Here is an 18,513-nt window from a genome sequence, read left to right on the forward strand (position 1 = left end):
ACTCAGTGATCAACCTTTTATTATGACACTACATTCCTATGTGCAATATATGCTAATTTGGTTTTTTGGTTTCTTTATATTTTGTACAAGTTTTTTGCGTTTATTTTTATTATTGTCTGTATATTTTCTGTGTACACAATTTAACCTATAATAAAGCTTGACTCCCTACTTTACCAACAAAAAAAAAAAAGATATTATTTATCTCATCTTGTGCGTTTTTAGGATGGTTAAATAAACTTTGTAATGGATAAAATTTTATTGTCTTTATCTATACCTAATCTTTACTCAATCCCACTTCTATCCATTCATATTTGAAAATTACAACATTGTGGGTATTATATTCTGCTGCTTTTTCACATCCATAAGTGCTTGCAGGTGCTATATTATAGCTTTTACAATATTCTACACTAAGAGACATGTGATATATTATTGTATTATCTAGGCTCTCTTACATCTTATTTTAATGTCATATTCAAGAAAATTTGTTATATATGACAATGTTATATCTTTTACTATAACCTTAGTCATGCTCTAGTTAAGAGGTCTGTTATCTGTTTCAATGCTCTATTCAAAGAGGCTTACTATATGTTATTGTGTTATATGTTGCTGTGTTATCTAGGATCTACTCTTTACATTCCCGAAGGATCTAATTGCTTTAGTTTTTAAGATCTGTTTTACTACATTTTGGATTTTAATTTGTTCTGTTATAGTTCATTTGCTTTCTTTTTTTGTATCGGTTTCTTTGTATCTTTCATTTATTTTGAAACATTATTATTATCCTATTAGTTTGCGCTCCTTTTGTACCCGAACTCAACTTTATACCTTAATAAAGCTTAGGTTCCTCTAGTTACCAAAAAAACAGCCATGTGAGGAGCAAAAGAATGAACATGTTTAGATGGAGAGATGGTTGACTACAGAAATTGTGGGAGTTATAAGAATTGACAATTAGCTCATGTTTTCTAATTGTTCATGCATGAAAGCAAGGAAGAAACATTGTGGAGTCCCTCTCTCTCTCTCTCTCCACATTTCAGCAAATGCTTGGAGCACAATGATGCTGATTGTAGGATGAATATACCACTTTTTGTTAAATATCATATATACTAAGGCTTAGCTCAAATTAAAGATGCTCTAAATATTTAATGATGATTAAGTTAAATTAAGAACTTATCGTGTAAAGAACTAATAAATTTAGAAAGATTTATAGCTTGTGAGTATATGTACAAGAGTTTTATAGTGAAGGCCTAATCAAAGAAAGTTTACCTCAAGGAGAATCTAGAGTGACGAAGATCTTGCTTTGGGAGAGAGGGAAAGGAAAGTAAAATTATGATCCAAAATCTTTTTTCAAAAGTATTACATTTAGCCCAATAGAACATAGATTTTATACTAGAAACCCTTCAACCATGTTGATTTATTTTTCTGTTATGCTATCATTGTTGCCCAGCCTGAAGCAGATAAACAATAGAGGTATACACATGGAAAAGTGGTCAAGATGAATTTCAGCTGCCTATATGCAATTCTATATTACCATGTAACATTATCTTGACTGAGAGAAAACTCTCATTTTTGGATGAATTTAGTCCTAAATCTATATTCTTGAGAATAAATGTTATAATGTGCTGCAATTATTTTTTAAAAAATAATTCTAAGGGATCTATATTTGCCATTATTTCCTCATCTGCACATTATATTATCGGGGTATCTAGATTTATAACCTTATATATAGCACTTGTACATTGCCTTATGTTTTCATCAATTGCATATTTAAATATTGTGCATTATATTATATAGAGAATTTAATAATCAACCCCTTTTTTTTAGCAATATCAATCTTGGATTCTTTAGAGGACAAGTTCTAAAGGAAGTGTGTACAAGCAATTGGTGGTAAATGATCACATAATTTAGAATTGTATAGTTTGAAGATTATAACTGTTAAGGTATAATTTTTTGGTTGGACTAAGTCCACTGCTGAATTGATGGACCTGTTCAGCAATGAAGGTATGGATTGCATTCTTTTCAAATTTATCCATCCTTGTACATGTTGATCCATAGTTGGACTGATGTATCAGCTAAATGGAGCTGATTCAACCAATAATTACTTTTTTATGAAGAAATGGATCATTTTGTAGCTACATTAACTTTTTTTAATAATTTAATGTGGGGTCAGGATATGAACTTCGTCATGTTCTATATTTTTTTCCATACAACAGCACATATATGAAATTCATTTATATTTAGAAATATAGACTAATAAATCATCTCATGCTAGTGTGACACTATCATATGCCTCTTTCTCCTTTTCAGTGTCAAACTTCAATTTTTTTGATAAAATAAATGCATTAAATTAAATTAAAGATGAATAAATCATCTATGAGAATCAAAAAATAAAATATTAAAAAACTAAAAAGAAAGATTCATCTGAAATATCCAAAATATTGATCTCATATGATTAGTCATATCAGTAACTATCTGTTGCTGCATCTTTTCGATGAGGTGTGATGAGGCAAGACAACTCGGATTGACCGTCTAGCTAGAATAGACAAGCACTAGTTAGGATTTCAATTAATTGCAAGAAAGTCTGCTCACACTGGAGAAAAAAATGAGGGTTTCTCTGAAGAAAACCCTTCGATACTTAAATCAGAGTGTCGAAGAGAGAGAATAGTAAGAAAGATAGTGAAAATAGTAGTAGGAGATAGTATCTAGAGATTCCTCCCTTGCTTCCCCTTTCTTTTCTTTTATATGAAAGTTTGTTAGGCGGTTAGCAACCATTCAAATCGGATAGTAGATTATTGGCAGGTTGTTAGTGATTGGTTACGGAGCCAGCTGTCCACATGTAGAAAGTAGGTGCTATTACAACTGAATGCCAACTCAATTGTTGGAGAACTCCCAGGAGGTGTGGAGATATGAAAACGATAGCAAACCATCAAGAAGAGGGGCGGCAAAGAGATGGATGGCTGAAATTTGGGTGCTAGGATGGGCGCCGTCTTGGAAACCCTAAGCGCTAGGGTTTCTTCTTCTTCTTTGGGATTGGTGGCTAGGATTTTTGGGAGAGAGATGCTAGGGCATGAGAGAGAGAGAGAGAGAAGAGAGAGAATATCTAGGAGAAAATGGTTTCAATTCATTGATTCGTATCAAACCAATTACAACTTATACACACACACACATATATACATACAAACAATTGGTCAACATGACCCAACCCAAAAACTTTCAATGCTAACCCACCTGTGATCGCACTTATCCAAGTCCATGTACACCCATGACTTGTATGCTCTCATCCTTCTAGGACCCAAACCTATCCCAATAATAGACTAGCCCCTCAAAGCCCATAACTCCTAGGCCTCAAGATCGTGAAGGTAGCCTACCTCCACCCTGGGCCCAAACCTGCCCTAGAACCTCCATGAATGCTTCATGTGCTTCAAACCTTGATCTTCCACTTGGCTATCAGAGGTTTGAGAGCACCACATATGAACATGCAAATCTCCATCTTGGTATCCCAAAGTCGTTGCAAAATCTGATATGTCCATCAGCCCCATCAACATTACACACCTGTGAAAGCTGCCCCTCGGAAGAGTCTTTGTAAGTGAATCTACTAGATTCTCCCTCGTGTGAGTTTTGACTAGCTCCATCTCGCCTACTTCCATTAGCTCTCTGATTCGGTAGTATCTGATATTGATGTGCTTGATCCTTATATGGTAGACAGAGTTTTGAACCAATAATAGTGCACTTTGACTGACACAGTGCACCCTGACAGCTCTCTATGCAAGTCCTGTTGGATGTATGCCTTAGAAGTTAGAAGCTAATCTTGGCTGATGCATATTATATCTCTAGAACATGATTTTGTACTTTAAAGATATTTATATTACCATTCATATTATGTGTCCATGAATCATCCAAGGGATTAATAAGATGAGATACATATTCTCAAAGAGTTGAGAATTTGAGACATGTATCATTGATGGTTAATTCTTAAATTGCTTCTAGTCATAGGATCATCATGGGGATGGTGATTGATCCAGATAGACTATTGCACGGATCACTTCCTTCGAGTAAATAAGTCTCGAGTCTGCGGTGTAGTGACACTGAAGCGAGAGTGCAGGTGGTTATTAGAGAACAACTAGCATTGAGTGTGACCAACACGAGAAGTCACATGGATGTCTGTTCACTCGTTAGTAACTTTCTCGATGCTGCAGTTGTATGACTGATCTTTTGACCTACGGTGCTACAGCTGCTCGCAGTGAGATTGCTGGAGTTTGACTGACATATAAACATGAGTTGTAGTAGATATTGGCGACAGTTGGTCCACTGTAGGAGTAGTGTGTACATCTACATGGGATCTATCGATTCTAGCAGAAGAGAGTAGTCCTATGGAATTTATGAAGCTGAGTCTTTAAGTCTATGACCATAGCAATGTGATTAATGGAAAAGAGTTTTTATGAGGATCATACATAGACTTGAGCTGATTGAATCTATCATATGATTGATGATGAGATTTGATAATTTATCCATGATCTGTCATCTGATCGAGACTCACGATAGAGAAACTGTATCATATATTAACTAGAGGTTCATCACCTTTTATTCTGCTGGATTGCCACTACATACTGTTAAGTGTCACTGTTGGATTGTGAGATCCACGAGCATCATTTTGATGATCGATGATCCTTGATGGACAGAGTTGGAATGGATACAACCCATTGAAAAGAGTTTCAATGATATTGTGATAGGGATCATAATATATCTCACTACCAGACAGAATAGAACCTATGAGATCACATATAAAGAGATTTTTGATTGATCAGATGGTTAAGTTATGATTATGAATCGTAATAAAATTTGATTATCAATTTGATTGATGATTGATCCAATATAAAAATTGCATTAACTCGTTAAAGAGTTAGTGAGTTATAGGAGGATTAATTAGCAATTAGATTACTAATTGGCTCAATATGATTGAGCAATGGAACTTACATCAAGTCTAATTAAATTAGATTTAATTTGATTTGACATGGATTTGATTTGATCAAACCTAATTAGATTATGAGATAATCAAATTGCATGAGAGAATGATTCCTAATTGAATTAGGATTTAAGTTTGACTTAATTCCTAATTAGACTAAGATCTAATCAAGAATGTTAGAATTTCTATTTGGACTCGAAATTTTTATTTTCGTGGGTACACCAAATTCTAATTGGATTAGGCTTAAATTAAGTTTGACTCAAGCACCAAAAGAGAGTCCAAAAAGATTAAGACTCCTCTAATTAGGTGACATCTAATCTAAATAGTTTAAGTTCTAAATCAGATTTAGATTTTTATCTATTTGGGTCTAATCAATTTCTAATATGATTAAGATTGGTTGAAGTTTAAATCAATTTAAACCAGTTACCTAAAGAAGAGTCCTAAGTGGATTAAACTCCTCTCTCCATGCACCTTAAAACAGCCCTACGTTAAACCTGTTTTGTGCACCAAAAGAAGCCCACGGCCAACCAGTTGTTTAACACCATCTTTCTCCCTTTTTAGCATGTAAGAAGAAGTCCTAAAAATCTTTTCTTTCATGAGATAGCTGGGCGCAAATCTGATTGATATTGGGCAGCATAAAATCTAGAGTCTAAGGGTGCAAGGACTCTTATCCCCTACCCAAATTAGAACTCCCTTTTGCCTATTTAAACAAGGGACTTATGGGACGGTTTGAGAACCTGATAGAGATCAGATGAGATGCCAAAAATCAGGAGATTTGTGCGTGGAAAATAAAAAGGGAGAGAGGTGCGATGTGAGGGTGGAGGGCGTGAGGTATGTTTGCTTGATCCCTTCTTTCTTGCACAACTAAAGGTTGGTTGTTGGAGACTCTCCTCTCTCTCTTTTATCCTTATTTGGATATAGGTGTCTCCTCTTCTTTTTGTTCAAAAGTTAATAAAAATTTTTATATCTCTATTATAGAGATTTGGTGCATGAATTTTAGGAAGAAAAGAGAAGAAAGGATTCTTCTCATGATCTCTAGCATAGAGATCAACATCCTTCTACTTCTTCTTCTTCTCTAAGATTGTCTTGAGAGAAAAGAAGATTTTCAACCATCAAGATGCAATCTCTGCAAGGGAGCTAGTACTCCGATGAGATCAAAAAATTTCTGATCAGATCAAAGTCTTGTATGGATATCCGTAAAGGTCGGATACTTGTACGGCTATAAGGGACCTTCAGAAGACATCCATGATCATCAGTTCACGGTGAAGATTGATCCATGCCAAGATACATTCTCTATTTATTTTTTTCTATTTGATTTCTGTATCTGAATTCTATCTCACATATGATGATCATGTTTATGGTTTTAAGATTTGATCTTATGCATGCTTAAATTAAATTAGATTTAATCTAAAAATTTTTAAATTCTGCTGCATACTCATTTTAAAAAATTTGCATGCATAAAATTATGAAACTCGAACAGTAGTATCAGAGTCACATTATATGTATAAAATTAGGATTTAGATTTGAAATTTGTAGAAAAAAATTTTAGATGTAAAAGGTTTTGATGTCGTTCTGACATAACATTGTCCTAGCATAATTTGTTATGCTGAATGGTTGTCCTAGAACGATATTAAAATTTTTATTTAAATAAAATTTTGGATCTGATTGTTATAGCATATATGTGATATATGCTTTACTGATTAGATCTAAAAAGAATTTCGAGATCTATTTTGATTCATGTATATGATATATGAAAGTATGTTTAGGACTGAAATTTATTTTTATGACATGAACTTATTCATGTATATGATATATATTTGTATGTATGTTCTGAAATTATTTTGAGATCAAAATTACTTTTCATGTAAAGAATTAGATATGAAAATTTAGATTTAAGATCTAAAATTAGTATTTATGTATAAGGGATTGGTCATGGATAGATCAAATTAGGTCATGTAATTAGATTACATCTAAGATTTCTGATTTGATCATATTGAGTCTAAATTGATTTAGTAATTGATCAAACTGAGTCAAGTATTGATTAGGATGAGGTCAATAGAGCTAAAGATCATACAATTATTGTTGATTGAATTGATTGACATCCATATGTAAAATCAATTAACCTAAAGATCTAATTCGGCTCTATGACTCGAATCTGATTCACTTAAGCTAACTTATTTGGATCAATTGTCCAATTGATGTCTAAGGCAAGTGATTGAAAGTGGTTATTTAATTGATTCTATTTATTGATCTGATCAATTTATTGGTGTCTAAAGAATGCAACGGAGGGACCCCACCAATCTCTATTTATCTGATCAATTTGGAAGATTGAGTCTCAAATATGGTTGCTTGGCAGTTTGATTTAGCCCATGCCAATTAGATCAATCATATAATGACTAATTAGATGAGATCTAAACTCAAATCTCTCCACAAATATTAAGTCCAATGGTCTTCCACCGTTGTAGATGTGCGGGCATGCTACCGACGTTGATTGTTCTCAATTGATCACAGTGGTTCAGTTGCATCAAAAATATACAACTACTTTATTAGCAAAGAGTTGCTCCAGAGTAAAGATGGGGTTGGGGCCAATAACTGTTAGGTGAGGGACCCAATGATGGCTTTACACCTGCTTGTGAACGGTGGGTCAAACTTAACTAAGAAGTGCGAGCAATAATTGTTAAGTGAGCTTTCATGACTTAGAGACCAAGTAGCTACAACATACCTAGAGAAGCATTTGGGCAAAGAATTGTCCATGCATCGATATTCATTTGTATTATCAATAACTGTTAGGTGAGGTGCACGACATCAGTAGGACCGCAGCACCCACTAAAAATTTAGTTGTCGCGTTAGTATTTTCATTTCTCCACTCGAAGAGTATGAAAGATCTGATAAAATAGTGGAGTCTCTTTTTGCATCTAAAAGTTTTTAGGATAAATTATCAAATAAGTACAAACATCCAATTAGAATCTTTGCTCTCTGCTGTTTATTGTATCAGCTTTCAACCCTTTAGCTCAAATCCTAGATATCAATCGATTAACCGAAACTGATTACATAGACTAGCTCACAAACTTAAAAATTATTCTTAATTTTAAAAAATTAAGCAATGTTCTTTATCAGATTATTCTGATATTAACAACCTGTCCAACTCAAAGTCAACGAATTATACTTGATGAGTGGATGGACAATGATAATTAAGATAGGTGCTAAATATTGAAGTCCATGTTAGATGAACTCCAACATATGTATGAGCACATGTAAACTACCAACAACTTATTGATTCATCTACAAGTGTTGTGAGGTAATCAGAGTTACACAGCGCATGTAATACGTGATGGACAGTCAGTCTATGATCGTTATTCGATAATGATCAAAGATATTAAGGAGCTTAAAAGGCTCGATATGATCATGCATAAGAAATTACTTATGGATTTGATCCTACGATCCTCAATTAGTTTATATGGATAGTTTATGGTAAATTACCATATGAATGACCATCATGGCACCTTATCTGAATTGATCAAAGTATTGCTAATAAAAGAACTTTGAAAGAGTTCAGAGGTAACTACCTAAAGAGCTTAAAGAAACAAAATTACGTCTAGAGTAGGCATGTCAAAATTATTCAATACTATCCTTACGATTTCTTCTTCTCTTAGTTGAGCTATAGACTCTAGTGATTTTTATAGAGTCTATGAGAAGGTAGAGGGCTGAGAAAGTAATCCTTAAAATTAGTAATAGGGCAAGAGTTGTTGCTGTGGCCATGGGTATCTGTCATTTGTGATTATCATTTAGATTTAGTTCTTAGAGACAGTCTCTATCATTTGCATGGTGATGCATTTGTGAACTTAATTGAGCAAGTAGTAAATGTCATTGGATCTAAAAGATCCAAAATTGAGATAAACTTTAAAGTATATATGGGACCTTAGGCTAGGTCGTATAGGAGAAGAAATGATTAACAAACTAGAAAATTATGGGCTTTTGGGCTCATTGACTGTTGAGTCATATCTAATTTGTGTATTATCTCTTTAAAAATATATGACCAAGCTACTCTTGTGGGATAAGAGGAAAATGATCATTGAGATACTTATCCTTGTACATATTTGATGTGTGTAGCCCATGTGATGTGCTACTGAAAGGAGTTATCTCTACTTCGTTACCTTTACCGATGATCAGTCATGGTATAGGTATGTATATGAGATACAAATCTAAAATTTTTGAAAGGTTCAAATAATTCAGATGTAAAATAGAGAAGTAAATTAAAAAATTTTTAAAGATACTTTGATCGGATCAAAGATACAATACTGAAAAAAAAAATTTCAGTTATCTCATAAAATGACATAGTTTCATATTAGACCACTCTTTGTACATCTCAGCTCAATAAGATAATTAAGAAGAGTCATGAGACTATATGAGATATGGTCTGATCCATAATAAACTTCACTGATTTATTTATATTTCTTTAGGAACATGCTTTAATTCTATAGAAATTGGGTTCTCTCTAAACCTATTCCTATCACACCGTATGAGATATGGTATGGTGAGAACTGAATCTTGATTATTTTGAGATCCAAGGATATCCAGCCTGTGTCAAAGACAGCAGGAGGATATATTAGAGGATAGGTCTATAAAGCTCATCCTAAAAGAGTTTGGGATACTACTTTCTGATAGAATCATAATGTGATTATGACCCGACATGCAATCTTTTGAAAAATTATTTAACCAAGATGAAGCAGTGAAAAGAAAGTTAAGCTCGAAGAGAGTGTCTCTGAAGAGCAACGAGTCATTGGACCTAAAGAATATATTCTTGATGAGGTAGTAGACATATATTTCTCTTTCACCTCGTACACATAGTAGGATCTCTAATCCTCTAGAAAGATATTTGGGTATGCTTAACAAATGATGTAGAGAAAACTATTTCTCATAGGAGATGAAAAACATAGAGATGATCCCAAAACCTACAACGAGACGATGTAAGACATCAACTCCAAGAAAAGGATGTGAATTAGCTTTCCTGACTGGATAGCTTATGGATTTTACTTCTTATGATAGGAGATCATAAAGTCTACAATACTCTTGGAGCTGGAATAATCATTTTGATGATATGATCAAATTATCTGATCAGAAAAGAGGAATTATGTATTTTCAAAAGGATCAGTGGGAGTGTCTAATGCTGACATCGGTTAATATATGGTTGTATATAGAATTCTTCATGAAAGACATAAAGCAGACGTCCTAAAAATCTATAGAGATAGATGTAATTGGATGCTTGTGTTTTCACAGATAAAGTACAGAGAATAGATGCTAAAAGAGTTCAGCATGAAAATCTCAGAGAGGGGTCAGCTATCCTCTCGAGCATAGATGTATGTCATATAATGTACTTAAACTGATATAATTAATACTGTGAATGTCACGAGTAGATATCAGTTGTATCCAGGCTGAGAGCACTGGATTGCTTTAAAAACATCCTTAAGTATTTAAGAAGAACTAAGAATTTATTCTTAATTTGGAGAAAGATCAAAGCTAGGAGTGGGAGGATACACCAATTCAGATTTTATGTCTGTCATTGATGGTAGAATATCTATATCATGGGATGTATTTTTATGTCGATATTTTGAAAGAATTTCAAATAATCGATCGATGGAAGCTAAGTACACTGTAGATGAGTAGGATACATTCTGGTTCTAATGTTAGTTGCAGAACTAGTTGTCATACCATCAGATGCTGTGACACTACACTGCAAAGACAATGACACCATAGCCTTTGTTAAGGAGCCTAGGTCTCACCAGATATCCAAGCACATAAAACAGCAGAATACGCGACTATCTCAAGTAGAAATATATAGAGGTGCAGAGAGCAAACCCCACATGAGATGTGATTGACCCACTGGTAAGTCACTTAACTAGCAAAAAATTAAAGCCAATCTTGTGAAGATGGAGCTTGGTATATGGCAGATTGACTTTAGTGCAAGTGAGAGATTATTGGATGTATGTCCTAGAAGCCAATCTTGGCTCACGCATATTATATCTCTAGGATATGATTTTGTACTTTATGGGCATTTATATTACCATTTATGTTATTTGTCCATGAATCATCCAAGGGATTAACAAGTTGATGACATATATTCTCAAAGAGTTGAAAATTTGAGACATATGTCATTGATGGTTAATTTCTAAATTGCTCCTGATCATAGGATCATCATGGAGATGCTGATTGATCCAGATAGACCAGTACACAGATCACTTCCTTCGGATAGATGGGTCTTGAGTCTATGGTGTAGTGACACTGGAGCGAGAGTGCAGGTGGTTGTTAGAGAACAACTAGCATTGAGCGTGACCAACATGAGAAGTCAATGGATATCTGCTCACTTATTAGTGACTTTCTCGATACTGTAATTGTATGACTGATCCTTTAACCTGCGATGCTACAGCTGCTCGCAGTGAGGCTGCTGGAATTTGACTGATACATAAATATGGGTCTCAATGAGCTCTTGTGGTAGATATTGACGACAGTTGGTCTATTGTAAGAGTAGGATGTACACCTAGATGAGATCTATCGATCATAGCAGAAGGGAATAGTCCTATGAAATTTATGAAGCTGAGTCTTTAAGTCCATAGTTATAGCAGTATGATTAATAGAAAAGAGTTTTCATGAGGATCATACATAGACTCGAGCTGATTGAATCTATTATATGATCGATGAAGTTTGACGATTTATCCATGACCTGCCATCTGATCGGGACTCACGATAAAGGGACTGTATCATACGTTAACTGCACCTAGAGATTCATCACCTTTTATTCTGCAGGGTTGCCACTACATACTGCTAGGTGTCACTGATAGATTGTGAGACCCACGAGCATCATTTTGATGATCGATGATCTTTGATGGATAGAGTTGGAATGGTTTCAATCCATTGAAAAGAGTTTCAATGATATTATGATAGAGATCACAATATATCTCACTACCAGAAAGAATAGAACCTATGGGGTCATACACAAAGAGGCTTTTAACTAAACAGATGGTTGAATTACAATTATGAATTATAACAGGATTTGATTATCAATTTGATTGATGATTGATCTAATGCAAAAATTGCATTAACTCGCTAAAGAGTTAGTAAGTTATAGGAGGATTATTTAGCATTTGGATTGCTAATTGGCTCAATATGATTGAGCAATGGGGCTTGCATCAAGTCTAATTAAATTAGATTTAATTTGATTTGATATAAATTTGATTTGATCAAACCTAATTGGGTTATAAGATAATCAAATTACATGGGAGAATGATTCCTAATTGAATTAGGATTTGAGTTTGACTTAATTTCTAATTAGATTAGAATCTAATCAAGAATGTTTGAATTTCTATTTGGACTAAAAATTTTTATTTTCATGGATGCACCAAATTCTAATTAGATTAGAATTAAATTGAATTTGACTCAAACATCAAGAGAAAGTCCAAAAGGACTAGGACTCCTCTAATTAGGTAACATCTAATCTAAATAGTTTGAGTTCCAAATCAGATTTAAATTTCTATCTATTTAGATCTAAACAATTTCTAATATGATTAGGATTGGTTAGAGTTTAAATTAGTTTAAACCAGCCACCTAAAGAAGAGTCCTAAGTAAATTAAACTCCTCCCTCCATGCACCTTAAAACAGCCCCACATTAAACCAGTTTTGTGCGCATTGGGTGGATGTATGGCCAAGACACTACCTCCCAAGACCTTTTCGATACCACGCAATGCAGCAGGAAGAAAGAAGAAATAAACAGAAAACAATCAAATACATGGATCAGCCAAAAAATGGCTCACTTCCACAGAGCATGCAAACTTCACTATGAGAAAAGAAATATTACAAGAGGAGATCTCATCCTCAACCCTCGTACACTCAATTTCTTCCTCACAGAAAATTCTCCCTCATAAAAGCTCTCTCCAGGAAGACCCCCTTGAACCCCTGAAGTGACCGCTGCCTGCTGTCCAAGAGCCTTCTGCTCCTCCTCTTGACATCTCAACGTGTCTCTCCCTTTCTCCACGGGTTCGGGCTCTTCTCTGCTGAAGCCCATGTGCGCCGCACTCAAGAAACCAAACCATATGGTCTCTGTTCCCACACACACACCTTTTAAAGGCCTTAAACGACCTAATTAGAACCTGCTTAGAAGTCCTAATCAGGCCCAATCAAGTTTCGGACCATTGGATTGTCACCGCAATCAACCCACGCCCTCCGATCGTGCATTGATCCATGGAATAGTGCCGTAGACCATGCAAAATGCATGAACAATGCTTCTGCGGTCCATGCGAACTCCTGTGCACCGCCAGGTCCACAATGGACCAGGCAACGGGCTCCCAGCCGCGCGCTGCCATGTGCGGCCGTGCCGTCGCCGACCGTCCACGATCCTCCATCGCTCTAGATTTCGTGTCATCTTCTCTCGCACATATCTCCTCCGTCCGGACTCTGTTTGGGGTGATCTTGGTCTCGTTGGATTTCATTTTTTGTCTGAACCTTGCTGTAGGCTCAATATGGACCGAATCTTGAGATATCAAATTCTAACAAAAAGAAGTCCACGTCCAACCAGTTTTTTAACGCCATCTTTCTCCCTTTTTAGCATGTAAGGAGTCCTAAAAATTCTTTCTTCCGTGAGATAGCTGGGTGCAAATCTGATTTGTATTGGGCGGCATAAAATCTAGAGTCCAAGGGTGCAAGGACTCTTATCCCCTACCCAAATTAGAACTCCCTTTTGCCTATTTAAACAAGAGACTTATGGGACGGTTTGACGACCTGATAGAGATCAGATGAGATGCCAAAAATCAGAAGATTTGTGCATGAAAAATAAAAAGGGAGAGAGGTGCAATGTGAGGGTGGAGGGTGTGAGGTATGTTTGCTTGATCCCTTCTTTCTTACACAACTAAAGATTGGTTGTTGGGGACTCTTCTCTCTCTCTTTTGTCTTTGTTTAGACATGGGTGTCTCCTCTCCTTTTTATCCAAAAGTTGGACAAAAATTTTTATATCTCTATTGTAGAGATTTGGTGCATGAGTTTTAGGAAGAAAAGAAAATAAAGGATTCTTCTTATGATCTTTAGCATAGAGATCAACATCCTCCTACTTCTTCTTCTTCTCTAAGATTATCTTGAGAGAAAAGAAGATTTTCAACCATCAAGATGCGATCTCTGTAAGGGAGCTAGCACTCCGGTAAGATCAAAAAACTTCTGATCAGATTAGAGTCTTGTGTGGATACCCATAGAGGTCGGACATTTGTGCGGCTACAAGGGATCTTCAGAAGATATCCATGATCATCAGTTCATGATGAAGATTGATCCATGCCAAGGTACATTCTCTATTTATTTTTTCTATTTAATTTCTGTATCTAAATCCTATCTCATATATGATGATCCTATTTATGATTTTAAGATTTGATCTTATGCATGCTTAGATTAAATTAGATTTAATCTAAAAAATTTTAAATTTCACTGCATATTCGTTTTGAAAAATTTGCATGTATGAAACTATGAAACTCCAATAAGTCCCATCTCTAAAACTAATCCTTTCAGCCACAATACTTCTTTTGCTGCCTCCATAATGCCAATGTACTCCGCTTCAATTATAGATAATACTGTGATAGGTTGTAAGCATGACCTCCATGAGATTGGACCCCATTCAAGCTAAACACAAATCCTATGGTAGAACGCCTGGTGTTCATGTCTCCTGTAATATTCGCATCCATAAATCTAACCATCTGACCCTGAGCTTCCTTGGACATGTTGGAGCATCCCTCAAAATCATCTGGCTGCCCATAGCAAATGCCGACTCCAACTGTGCCCACTAAGTACTTAAAGATACCTTTTAGTGTTCTCTAATGCTTGTTGCTAGGGTCCACCATGAACCTACTAACCTGGCTCACTGCATGGGCACGATCCAGCCTATAACACACCATCGCATACATGAGGCTTTCCATATCTGAAGCATATGATATCCTCTCCATCTCCTCAGCCTTCATCTCGATCTGGGGTGATATAGACTTTGAAAGTTTAATATGACCGACTAATGGCAGTGCTGTCGGTTTTGCATCCTTTATACCAAACCTCTCCAAAATCTTTCAAATGTAACCTCTCTGAAATAAATACAGCACCCTCTTAGTTCTGTTCCTTAGGATTTTTATGCCTTGGATCTTCTTGGCAGGACCTAAATCTTTCATCTTGAACTTCCGAGACAAGACTGCCTTCAAATCTTGCACTACAATTTTACTCCTGCATGCTATCAACATATCGTCTACATACAAAAGTAGATACAACCTAGACTCATTCTCAAGCAATTTAACATATACACAAGGGTCATACTTACACCTGATAAGGCCAATGCTCCTCACATACTTATCGAAGCGCTTATGTCACTACCTCGGTGACTGCTTCAATCTATACAGTGATTTTTATAGTAAGCAAACATTTTCTTCTGACCCTAATTCTAAGAATCTCTTTGGTTGCTCCATGTAGATCTTCTCCTCTAAATTCCTATGAAGGAAGGTCATCTTCACATACATCTGCTCCATTCCATATTGTACTCGATCACAAGCGACTGCAGCATCCGAATTGAAGTATGACACACAACATGAGAAAAGATCTCTGTGTAGTCCACTCTTCTCTCTATGAATATCTCTTGGCAATAAGTCTTGCCTCATACCTCACTCCACTTTACTCTGAAGATGTCTTCTTTCTTGTAAACACCCATTTGGAGCCAATAGATCGAGCATCTTTCAATAGATCCACCAACTGCCATGTCTGATTCTTTCTTAGAGATTTCATCTCCTCCTTCATAGCTTTCATCCATGACTCTCTGTCTGAACTCTATGTGGCCTCTTCATAACTCTCTGGATCTCCATCTGTAGAAATGAGAGCATAAGAAATGGTCTCGTCAATACCAAACCGCACTAGCTTGCGGATGGTGCACCTAGGCTTGTTCAGTGCCACTCCAAACATGCTGTGTCCCAATTTTGATATGTGCGGCTCTGTTTGCATCTTCTTCTGGATAGATAGCTCCTTTTTCTAGTCCTCCACATGTGTAGGAGTGTTCCTATCTAGCTCCACCTCAAAAGAAATATGTTTAGATGTAGAAGTTGAAGGTACATCACCTAACTGCAAAGATTGTCCACTGTTATCCTGTCATACCTTCTCAGCATCATTTGGACCTCTTTGCCTCTCCTAAATGCTCTTCTCATCAAAAATGGCATTCCTAATGATTGTGGACTTCTGAGAATGAGGATCCTATAGTAGGTAGCCTTTTACTCCTTATGGATATCCGATGAAGATCAGCTTCTGCGATTTTGAATCCAACTTACTCCTTTCGATTGCTTCACATGTGCATAGATTGGACAACCAAAAACTTTCAGATGGCAAAGCTCTATCTTCTTTTCATTCCAGATCTCCTCTAAAATTCTTTCTTTGAGCTTGCTAAGAGAAGACCTATTGACAAGAAAACAAAAAAAGATTATAGCATCACCCCAAAAAGATTTTGGAAGTGATGCTTGCAGCCTCAAGCTCCTAGCCTTCTCTGTAAGTGTGCAGTTCATCCTTTCTTCCATACCATTCTATTGGGGAGTCATCCTTATTGTGAAATGTCATTTGATACCATTCTCCTCACAATAATTGCTAAACTCATGGCTTGTAAACTCCTCTCCATTATTAGTCCTGAGGCACTTCATTGGTTTCTATGTCTCCTTTTCAACTTCAGCTCTCCAGATTTTAAATCGAACAAACATCTCTAATTTTTTTTTTGATTAAATACATGTAAACCTTCCTTGAAAAATCATCAATAGAGGTCAAAAATATCTTGCCCCATTTTTGGTCGAAACAGGGGTTGGTCCCCATACATCCGAGTGTACCAACTCAAGCACTTCCGCACCATGCTTGAAACTATTGGCAAATCTAACTCTGTGCTGTTTGCCATAGATGTATGGTTCATAAAGGTTAATTTTCTCCTTCTTCAATACTAAAATCAAACTTTTCTTGCTCAATTCAGTGAGCCCTCTGTCACTTATATGATCCATCCGATAGTGCCATAGCCGATAAGCCAACTGCTCCTCCTGTGCTGCTGCAAACACCTCTGTAGCATATGTCACAACTGAGCCCTCAATGCTGTAGAGATTATTGCTCAACCTCCTATCTCTTATCACTACCAAAACTCCCTTAGTAATCTTCAAACATCCACTGTTCGGTTGGCTACTGAAAGCATAACCCTGCTTTTCGAAGTAGCCCAGTGAATCAGGTTCTTCTTCAGCTCCGAGATGTGTTTGACATTTATAAGTATCCATATGACTCCATTATACATCCTCACCCTTATTGTGTCTACTATAGCAACCTTACAAGGATGGTCATCATCAAGGCTAACACTCCCTCCATCAGTTTTGACATAGGTTGCAAACCAGTCTCGATGCGAGGTGTAATGATGTGAACATGCTAAATCAAGTATCCACTCACTGTTATATCCGGTGGAACAACCTAAAACCATCAATAAATCATCTTTACTATCCTCAGACGAATTGGTACCATGCTAGCCGAACCACCCTTCAAAACATCTTTTCCATTCTAATTCTTCAGAAGCGGGCAGTTCCTTTTAAAGTACCTAACTTTATGGTACTTGTAATACTTTGCAGTTTTCATCTGACTTCGAAACTTAGATCTATCCTTGGACTTGCCTTTAACCCTCTCTTTAGGTCTCCTATGGCTCTCATTCATGGTAAGAATCTCAAAATTTGAGCCTTGCTTGCAGATATTCTCCCTCTGCTTGTTTGACCTCAGAACTCCAACAACCTCCTCAAAATTCAGTGTTTCTTTCCCATATACCAAGGTTGTTATGAGGCCATCAAATGATATAGAAAGTGAATACAACAGCAACAATGCCCTATCCTCCTCATCAATCTTCACATCAAGACTCATCACATCCAAGCAAACTTGATTGAACTTTTAGATATGACTAATGAGATCTCCTCCCTCAGGTATTCTCAAACTCTACAACTGCTTCTTCAACCATAGTTTGTTTGTCATGTTCTTACCCATATATATCTTCTCCCAAAGCCCCTTTGCCATGGTCTCCATGCACATCTTAGGTAAAACTTGATCAGCCAAGCACATCCTAATTGTGATATATGCAATCTCCTCTAGCTCCTCCTAATCTTCAACACTGATCTTTTCAGATCCTTTCTTCACCAAGATCTCATAGATCTTTTGTTGTACCAGCAAATCTTTCATCCTTTGTTACCAAAGGGTGAAATTTTTCTTGTCATCAAACTTGTCAAACTCTACTTTAATACTACTTGATGCTATTGCAAACAACCAACAAGCAAACAATACCCAAAATAAAAATTCTGCAATCAACTTTAAAATAGAAAATTATTTTTGCACCTTACCAAGATCAAATCTAATTCTAATCTTCCTCCTGAGCAACTAGATGTTGGGGAACCTCTTCTTCTTGGCTCCTACCACATGTAGAAGCTCTCATCAAGGTTTGGAGAGCACCACGAAGAAGGTACAAAGAGATTTGAGAAGAACATGTTGCTATAGAAAATTTTTGGGTG

The sequence above is a fragment of the Elaeis guineensis genome, chromosome 8 (assembly GCF_000442705.2).
Source record: "Elaeis guineensis isolate ETL-2024a chromosome 8, EG11, whole genome shotgun sequence".
Taxonomy (NCBI): domain Eukaryota; kingdom Viridiplantae; phylum Streptophyta; class Magnoliopsida; order Arecales; family Arecaceae; genus Elaeis; species Elaeis guineensis.